Below are 10173 nucleotides of genomic sequence, written 5' to 3'. Positions count from 1 at the left end.
GCGTGGTCGTTGGTCCGTAGAAGTGTTTTGCAATTTCAGCAGGCGGCCAAATTGCAGGCCCTCCCTTCCACTGGCTGTCACTTCAGCTTCCTGGTTTCCAAGCTGGACAAACTTGAGCCAATTTTGTGCTGCAACTGCATCTCCCACAAGAAGCGAAAAAAATCTAAAAAAAAAAACTTACGTCTATTACTTGCCTTCTCAGCTCAGCCATCTAGCTGGCTGTGTGTATTTGGTCGGGACTCACTGTCTGGGCCAGGGCCATAAATTATTAAATTTTAACAAGTTTTTATGCAGCGGCAACATCCTGTCTCCCAGTCTCCCTGTCTGTCCAGCGTCTCTTTTCTCGGCCAAATCGGGCAACTTGGTTTACTTTGTCAGTGGTAAGGACGTGACTGAGAAAAAGGACGATCGCCTTGCTGCCACGCCCCTAATTGCCAGGCATGCGGCTACTTTGATTGCAATAATGATATTATTAATTGTAACAAGTTTTTAGATGAAAGCTTCAAGCTCGCCGTTAGATTGGCCGCTTGTCTGCCGAAGTTGTTCCATAAAAAGGTATGTGCAAAGTTGAAATGAAAATAGCCTAATTAATATTGTAGCTGTAAGTTTAAAGTTTGTGGAAATTGTAATGAAACAATGAAGTAATCAAAAGAAATATCTGCATATTAAATTCCAAATTTCATAATTCATATTAAAAAGAACAAAAGAGACAGGATAGAAAATATAAGATACGATTTTAAATAGTTCCATATCTATTCCATATGAAATAGTTAGTCTTACAACCTTGTACAATTTCAGTGTCCTTATTATTTTAAATTCCATATCTTATTACCCCATCCCAACAATACTAAAAGACATTAAAATTTTTCTAAATTATTTAATTATATTACGGGCTCAAGGTAATAGCATGAAAATAAGCCGCATTAAAAACTTTCTTTTCCGGATTTATTTTAATGCCAACTAAGAAGAGAGAAGGCTGCAAAGGAGGCAGGTGGGCAAAAAGGCGGGTGGTCAGATACTATTTAGTCTTTTACCACTGACAACAAGAACGAAGAAACAGAAAACAAATTAATTATTATAATTACAAAGGAGTGCGGGATGGAGAATGGAGTTGGGAGATGGAGGCCGTGGTTTGCGCACATCTCATTGTTGCATTGTAAAATGAACTCGGGGTTTAATTACGGGCACTTTTACCGCAAAACGGGCGAAAGCAACACGTGACTCCTGCGGCCGCAGGATCCAGAAACAGAAAACGGCAAACAGGAGGATCCAGGCCGAAATGGTTGCCATAATTACGGAATATTATGCTGCTTAACGAGTATCTTCTGGCTCTGTCTGTGCGGCAGCCAGAGCAATATATTATTTATACATATTTATGCCTTTATGCGAGAGGCGTGAATGGAACCGGAACCTTGTCCTCTTCCGGCCGGAAATCGGGCCATAAAATTATTCAAAAGTGCCGCCAACGTGACTGAGATGACACGGCAATGGCCTCACAACTGATTTGGCATGCAAAACTATCAGGACACACATCCTTTTGAAGTTGAGCAAGAATCATAGCATACTTTTCGGGGCTTATTACTATTATTTTACCCTTACCAACGGCATTAGCCAGATTTCAAGTTTAGCTAACCGGGATTATCAAGAGCAAGCCACTTATTATTTATGGAAATTGTTTTGCCTGCTACTGGCCAACTTCCATGGAATGGCAGAGAAGAAAAGAATTTAAATAAAAATGAAATTTCTTTAGTTTTTACTATGCAAATTGCTAATTGCACTCATCAACCTCCCACTCTAATGAGAATGCAAAATAGTCTCAATTTATAAAATGTTCAATGGCCAAGCGGGGCAAAAAAAAAAAGGGAAAAAATAGGAGAAATGCTGAAAAAGCTGAAAAAGATGAGCGGCGGCGGCGGCGAGTTCGTTAAGTCGAAAATTAAGCATTGGCCCGGGAACAGAAGAGCAGGTTGGATGGGATTCCTGGGATCCAAAGGGACCAGAGATGGGAACCGGGTTTCTATGCAGAAACTTAAGTGCCCAGAAATGCGCACGCACTGAGGCGTACAAATTGTTAGGGGACCTGCGAAAGGCCAAGAAGAGCGGCCATTCTCCGCGTAGATTTAAACAAAAGTTCCCCAGCGCCCTTTTCTTCGCCGATTCTTTCTTTCTTTTTAGTTTTTTGCTTTTATCACTGCGGGGCGCATTATGCACAGGACGGCGAGAAGTGGGCGCCGGAAGTGGGCGGCGAGTGTCACGGATGCCGCAGAAAAAGGCGCTGTAAGTGTGAAGTATTTGCATGAGAATAAACACCGAGTTGAGCAGCGGAAGTGCCCGAGAGGAGAAGAAGAAGAATAAGCGGCACCCAAAGACAAAATAAATGGAAAGACAATAGAGTAGAGCCCCTTTTTTTCCACACCTGTTAATTGAAAGATTAAATATTAAGAGTGTTTCGTTTTATTTAAGTAAACTACACGGCAGGTGTTTCATTGCCGTCCGTTTCACCGGAGTTCTCCGTATAACAGTTTCTCGGTAACAAGAGCATTCCTCCTTTTCCCGTGTACAAGTTACTTTACATACATTTGCAAAACTCGAGACCGGATTAATTTGCATATTTTATACATCCTGATGAAGGCTGAACTGCCATGTAGAAGCGGCATAATTGAGGCTATCAACTGCCGCCTGCATACGTTGCGAATGCAAATGAAACAAAGCAAGCGAAGGAGGTCTTAAAATATATATGTAGACCATTATGGCATTACCCATCGAGTAGCGGAGATGGATGGACTACTGAGCTACTTAGATAAATGCCAGGCGGAGTGCTGGAATAAATAATTTTAAAGAACCCAAAGTAAGCCTCGGGAAAAAAGAAGGGAAATTGAACATCCGTTGCCCGGGCAAGTACTAAAGTACCAAAAGCGAAGTAAAGTCGCTGGCAGAGCGGCAAAAACACGGACACGGACACCGGAAACCATCCGTAAAGCCCAGCTCAACTATGACACGGCTTGCATGTTCTACACAAACTAACTCAACTTGAATCAGCTCAACTGAACTCGGATGCACCGAAAACTAAATGCTGTGCCTAGCAGGGTGGCTCACAACGCCATGCGAGTGAAGAACATAAGTAATATTACGCATACGACACGTAATCCATGGTGTTTTTGTGTGTGAATAGCTTATGTATTGGAATATTTATTTATGTATTTTAATACTCTTTTAAACACTTTTATAATTGATTAAAAAACTTTAAAAAATACTTTTATATTTTTCAACTTATAATCATTATTTTTTTTTTATCCCTTTCATAAAAATATATTTTAGACACTTAAACTTCCCGAAAAATACAGGATCACCCTGGTCCCACAACATATACATATATCTAGTTTGCCAGCTGATAATGCTGATGACTCCTAAGCGAAGACGCTTCTGGGCCGCCGCTGATGACGCTGGTGGGTGGTGAATTCAGTGGGCGGTGGATGCGGTGGACTGTGGCGGAGCGTGCGAAAATGTGAATCTGGAGCGGCAGGGGAAATGGATAACCATGAATGAATGAAAAGCGGATGCTCGCCACCAGTCCGCCGTCAGCAGAGCAGAGCAGATTACACCAACAATTAGGGCCGAGAGCGGAGCCAAGCCCCGAATCAGATGGAGCAGAAGAGCCCGAAACATCCAGATGCAGCATTTACCAGTTAGCAGGAGAAGTGCCAAGGGTGGGGCCCTCGGTCTGTGGGGATAAGCAAAATAATGTGACAAGGCTAAATGGCGGAGCTGACATTGCACAACTCCGTCGGGCTGCTTGGCTGCCTGGCTGAAAGGACATGGCCAGAAGCCAGAAGGAGGAGCCTGCAGGTCGTCGGCATGGCGACGCGGTCTAGATTTCTATATTTTCAACTGACTAAGCCAAACTTTTGTGACTTTTAATTGCCGTTAAATGTAATTACACCACATTGCCCGAGAGTTCCCTTTGCCTTGGCATTCACTCGGAAAGTAAACTCCAAACACTCTGGCTTAAATAGCCACCTCGCAATGTTCATGATGTGAACTGGGCTAAGTCATAAATCAGCTGAAATGTTCTTAAATTTTTGTTCTCCATTTAAATCGATGCAGTTCAGTCGGGCGAAAGACCTAAAATCGACATGTTTCAATCGAGAATAAAACACCCACACACACACGCACAGGAGTCCTTGTTACAAGGATTACATTGCTTAACTGTCCGTACTTCTGAACTTGCTCGAACATACTTATTCAAATGCATTGTAACTTTACTGTGTCCGCAGTTGTGAGAGTGTGTGTTCAGCTTAAAAAGTTGGCATGACTTTCGGGCACAGCCATTATTGAGTGGTATCGAAAATATGAAAGTCGATTGGTTTTGTCATGATTGGAAAAATCTTTTAAAAAATTACTAAATAAATGAGAACGTTTTTATACGTTGTAAAATTTAAAAATAAATAATAAATCACTTTATTGATAATTGTATAAAAATTAAAAGCTTTTGAAATCTGTTATACAGTTATCTAAAAGTATTATGCAATATATTTTAACGGAAGATTGATTTTAATTAATAGGAATAGGAATAAGGAATAAGAATAAATAATAATGCATTTTATATTGGAACAACTAAAAATTCATCATAAAGATTTTAACATTCTATTGACAGTGCCATAGAAATCTAAAAGTATGCTTCAATATTTGATAAATGGTGGGTTTGATTTTGCATGATTGGACTAACACATGGAATACTTCAAATTGTTACAAATCACTAAGCTCTTGAAATCTTTTGTAAAGGTGTCTAAAAGTATGCTGAAATATTTTTTTTATAGTTTAGTTGAAAATATAACATTCGCAACATAAAGGCAGCCCAATATGCACCCTGTTCCCATTCATTCGTGAGTCCCCAGTCGATGGCATTGTTCTACATATATCTATGTATACTATAGTATAGAACATTCCACAACCATATGCGGGATTCGACCAAAGAATTGTTCAATTGCCAGAACATAAACGTGTGCGTGTATTTTTTGCCCTTTGTTAGTTTGATTTAGGCGGCAGTATATATGAATTATTATAGTTAAATATGGATATTTATTGCGATTTTGGGGGTGATTGTTGTAATGCGAGTGGGTTTCCAACCGAAAGTGCAGCTGGGGCAGAAAGCTTTTGATCTGCCGGACAATCGAGTGTGTGGGGAGTGTGGCCATCCTCTAGTGTATATTCATGGATTTGAATTTTATGACTGCCCTAACTTCCATTCCGAAGTTGCCTCATTTCGGTAATATTTATTTCTTTCGAGTGCTTTTCGCAAGAGGCAGACCGCAAATTTAATTGCACAAAAGTTTTGTCCAAAAACCAAAAATGATGAAATGAGCAAGTTTCTCGTTTGCGGCTTTTTGACTAATCAAAATGGGGAGGGAAATGCTTTTTAATTGCAACTCTGCCAAAAATCAAAGACAACAACTCGAGTGCAATTAGTTATAAAGCGCAATATTATTAGATTTTCATTAAAAACAACTCAACAACGCAAGAGCTGGGCAAAACAATCAAATTAAAAACGAGCACTGCAAGTGCAGCCGGCCAAAGGAGCACAGAAATACAGAATTTATGGGATGCACATCGAAAGTAAAGCAAATATAGGGCTTTCAGTTCTACGGACTTAAGTCGTAGCCCCTGGCTTGAGCCATAAATTGTAACGGCTTTTGGCCCCACCTTATGCAGATTTGTTGTAACTTCAAAATAACAGAAACAGCAACAAATTGCCTGCTCCTCGAACTGACTTTTATTTGGCTTGCTTTCTGGGTTTGTTTTTCTGGCTGCCTTTACGTTTTTATTTTTCTCTCAAACATTAATCCACTAAACCGTAAACAAACGATGGCAGTCAACAAAGGACCAACATGGCGTATGAGCTATTAAGTGTAGCACATGTGAGCCGATGTGTGTGAGTGTGTGTGTGTGCAGGGGTCTAGCCATATTTTAAGCTCCCCTGCACAATCCTGCTGTTTCCGCATGCCGTTTCCAGTTTCTATTTTCAATTTTTTACCGACTGCAACTGCAAGCCGTTTTCACTTCGAATTGCAACGCTTCCAGGATTTATTGCACTGCAAGAAACTTTAAAGGTGCACAAAATACTTGGCCCCAAAGGGGGCCAAACTTTTCGATGCCAATGGTAATACAGGTCAGATTTAATTAAAAAATGTATTTGTGTTTACCAACATAAACTGTTAAAAATATTTTTAAATATTTGAAAAATTCTACAGGATTGATTGAAACCAGGGAACGTAACTGTTATAAGTTTTATTTTAAAAATCACACTTTAACAGTTATTTTCTGATTTGTAAAGTAAAACTCAAAGAATAACTGTTATTTTTTGAGTTTTATAATAAAAGTTGACAAATAACAGTTATTCGTCGTGATCAAAAATAAAACTCAAACTTGATTTATGGCGATTTTGTGGGTAAACAAAATTTTAAAAAAATATAGGTATAAAATATGCGCAGTTGCCTTTTTTAACAAATTTTTAGTAAGTTATAAAAAGCACGGGTATCATGTTTTTTTTAATTATTTCATTTTTTCAAAAATGTCAAGGGAATAACTGTTATTCATAAAAATCAAAAAATAACAGTTATTTTTTGAGTTTTATTATAAAAATCAAAAAATAAAAATCATTACGGATTTGTAAACTACAATGGCTAATAAAAATTGTTGTGTATTTAAAAAATTTTTAGGACCCTTCTAAGTGCGTGATTTTTTTGTATGAAAAATTTACAATAACAGTTATTTTCGTTCCCTGATTGAAACAAATATAATTTTTTTACTTTCATTTTTAAATCGTATGACTTAGTTCTATTATTTTAAAAATAATTAAATATTAATCACGGTACAACCATCTATATGTTTTTAATAGTCTTTAAAATGCTATGAGCAAATACGAATATTATAAATAAATAAATAAATAAATAATAATAAACTTTCCATAATTAGGTTCTTAAAAGTTAATGTACTAAAAAATGTATTAAATTCCCCGTTAATTGAATTTAACCGATTCAAAACGAATCACCCAGATTACCCAGTTACATTAAATATTTAAAAATAATTCCACTTGCTTTGTGCGGGCAAACTTGAGAATTGTGTAAATTAAATATTTATTCGCTCGCTGAAAAGTTTGCTGGCCCCGAAAGTGCTTATCCTTTCAACAGAGTCACAAGGTCGAACCGCAGTGGGGAACTCGCCTTTCATTGGCAATTTGTATTTGTTTGCCCCGTCGTTGTTTGTTGCTTTATAAGTTAAGTATTTTTATTTGAGCACAAACACAAACACAGCCACCAACACGAATACGAACAACCAGCGAGCGGCAATGAAAGTTAAACAATGTTTGCGGCTTTGCTATCCGTTTCCGCAATAATTTCTCGGATCCGCCTGCGAGCGTTTTGTGTCCTTGACACAATTTCCACAGGAAAACTTTTGATTTTGCGGCAAGATAATTTGCTAGCTGCGAAGTGGGCGTGGCCACTTAAAGTAATGCAAAAAAAGGCAGAAAATAGAGGGAGGCAGCGCGGCAATCCAAATAAGGAAATCAAAATGGCAAGGCAACATGAAAGGCGAGCGAAAATTGAACATCCTGCAGCAGGATGCGTCGAGGAAAACCAAGAGCAAGACCAAGACGAACACCATAATTATGGGTGACCGCGATAAGGAGGAAAGGAACCAGCTGAATGCCCGGGAATTGTGCGGGTCCACTCCACGTTGCATGCCAAGGACTTGGCCCCCAGGATTCTCCTCTTCCTTTGTGCCACGAGGGCTGGGAAATGGGTCTCCTCGATCCCGGACGACTGGTCACCCTGTATGGAGATGAGAAGATGGGGCGATGGGAAGATGGGACGATGGGACGATGGAGAGATGAAGATGCTGCCCCACTTTGTGCAATGAGAAATTTCCGCTCGCTCGTTCCTTTTTTTTTTCTTTTTGCTTGAAGGATGACATTTTTGCAAATTGCCATCATAATAATAATCAAATTCGTGTAAATTTGTTTGCAAATTCAAGAAGGAAATGGTGTCAGCTGCTGCCCCAGTTGCCCGCACTCACCGAAAAACCGAGATACAGATGGTTTGGGATTATCAAGTTAATAGCTTTTCTCGCAGTCGCACTCGTACTCGTTCTCGTTTCAGTTTAATGCTGATGAAATTGAAAACATAAACTACACAGAAGTGAGGAACTTGGGACAGGCTCTGCAGTGATTATGGAGATGGAAAGTGTACAGTCAAATTATTTATCCTCTCAAAACGGAAGGCAATTAATTAAGGGGGACGAAAACCAGAGTAAAATTCTCCGAATGCCCTTGGGTAATTAAAAAATCGCATATCTTGTCAACTCTTTAGGCGCATCAAAGGATTTACCCACTTCAATATGGATAATAATATAATTATTTAATTAAAAACTGCTCAAAGCGTTGGGCTTCTGCAGTGACAACGCCAATTATGCAGTGAAAAATCCATTATTTAGTAAATTAAATTTCGAACTAAGCCCCCGTGCATTGAATATTTTTCAATGCAGCTTAGGAAAGTTCCCAGGACATGAATTACAACTTTAAATTGACTTGCCTGGTATTCACACTCACTATTCCACTGGCCCCGCCTTTCACACACTCAGTCTACTTATTCAAACACCTTGTAAGAGTAATCCCCACGTTTCGAGGCCGCACAATGCGAGATCTGTTTTATGGTTACTTCAAGTGGCTTATTCCGAGGACCCCACAAAAGTAGTGAATGAATATGTGCCAGAGCACAAGGCCAGGCTCAGGTGAGCGTGAATGCACTGGGGAAAATGTAGTTTAATATAGTTTAAAATTAATAAAATTATAGATTTAATTATGATATACTTAAAATAATCTATTTATTTATTGATAAAAAATGAGTAGGTATGCTAAAATATTTAAAATTTAGAATGCCTAAGAATGCATTTCTCGTTTCAACGATAATATTTTTGTTGCATACTTTTGGAGACCTTAAATTGAAGTGTATGCTTTAAGACACCTTGCCAGTATTTTAATAGCGGCTAAGATCTAATAAATAATGATATTTCTTACACTGATAACTGAAACTGACATCCTATCAAAGTTAAAATTTTTTCTGTGTGTTTTTGGCTTAATAAAGGTGTCAGGGTGAAATGAGTGAAATAAGCCGTCCAGCTTCTTTTACCACACAATCCCCTTTTGCGAACAGATAAACCGGCATTAGCCTGATCTGTTAAGGAAACTCGCTTAATTTCAATTCCATGCGGTCACCAATCGATGGGGTAAACTAGTTCTCAACTTCTGAACGTCCCTCGATGGTGGTCGGTGGCACGTCAAAAGTTTCAGTCAACTTCATTAGGCCAAATCCGACGGCCAACAGACTGAGCCCGTCATGGTCAGCCACTTGTGGATATCCCCGATGGATATGCCCACATTCCTGATGGCCATGACGCAGCCTTTGCTCTGGAGTGAAATGAAGCAAGAACTTGCTCCAAGTTATAGGCCAGTTGCCCTTTTCCGGCTGACTGGCAGAAATTAAACGCCGTGCCCAGAGAATTAAAGGGGCACTCATTTGCAGGAGATTTCCCATCCGAAGGGCTTCACAGCTCCCACTTTTCCATGGCATCTTACCTTGGCCAAGTTGTTCGGTTTTTCGCCGCCTGATTGTGTGGAGGGCGCAAAGTTTGCCGCTCAAAAGTTCTGTTACTCGAGTATCCTGCCGAGGGTAAAATAACTTTGACACAAAAGTTGACCAAAACCTTTCGAGAGTCCACTTTCTTAACTCTTTTAAGCCCCCTCCTCTCTTTGTCTTGAATGCTAATCAAGAACGGGCGCACTCGAATCTGAATAAACTTTTAAAAGTGCGACAAAACCCGCCGAAGAGTCAAAGTTGATTGCCAATGCAATGGAGTTTCAGCCATAATTGGATGGTTCTTTAAAAGGCTTCAAATGGGCGATGAATGTGATTTGAATAGACCATTTAAGGGTTTGAATAATCTACATAAAAGAGCACACAGTGAATGAAAAATAGCCATATTAAATTGATATTCACAGAATTAATTCGTGTTTATATAAAATTCGGATTTTACCTTTAGTAATGTAAAATTTCTATGGAAACGTTTTCTATCTCTTAAAAAATACTCTGAATTTCTGATCCTAAGATGAGTAACACT

The 10173-nt window shown here is 39.1% G+C and overlaps 1 long non-coding RNA gene across 2 annotated transcripts; it reads left to right on the top strand.

Annotated features, from left to right (window-relative positions):
* The first annotated feature begins 228 nt into the window (after window positions 1-228).
* LOC138912729 (uncharacterized) lies at window positions 229-3136 on the top strand. Of its 2 annotated transcripts, none has more exons than XR_011418285.1 (3): window positions 229-438; window positions 494-555; window positions 966-3136. It is a non-coding gene; the product is annotated as an uncharacterized lncRNA (long non-coding RNA). The 2 variants fall into 2 exon arrangements; XR_011418284.1 differs by having other exon boundaries at window positions 900-3135.
* The last annotated feature ends 7037 nt before the right edge of the window (window positions 3137-10173 follow it).

The sequence above is a fragment of the Drosophila takahashii genome, chromosome 2R (assembly GCF_030179915.1).
Source record: "Drosophila takahashii strain IR98-3 E-12201 chromosome 2R, DtakHiC1v2, whole genome shotgun sequence".
Lineage (NCBI taxonomy): Eukaryota > Metazoa > Arthropoda > Insecta > Diptera > Drosophilidae > Drosophila > Drosophila takahashii.
Note: the sequence above shows the minus strand (reverse complement) of the source record. Positions and strands in the feature narration are given on the sequence as shown.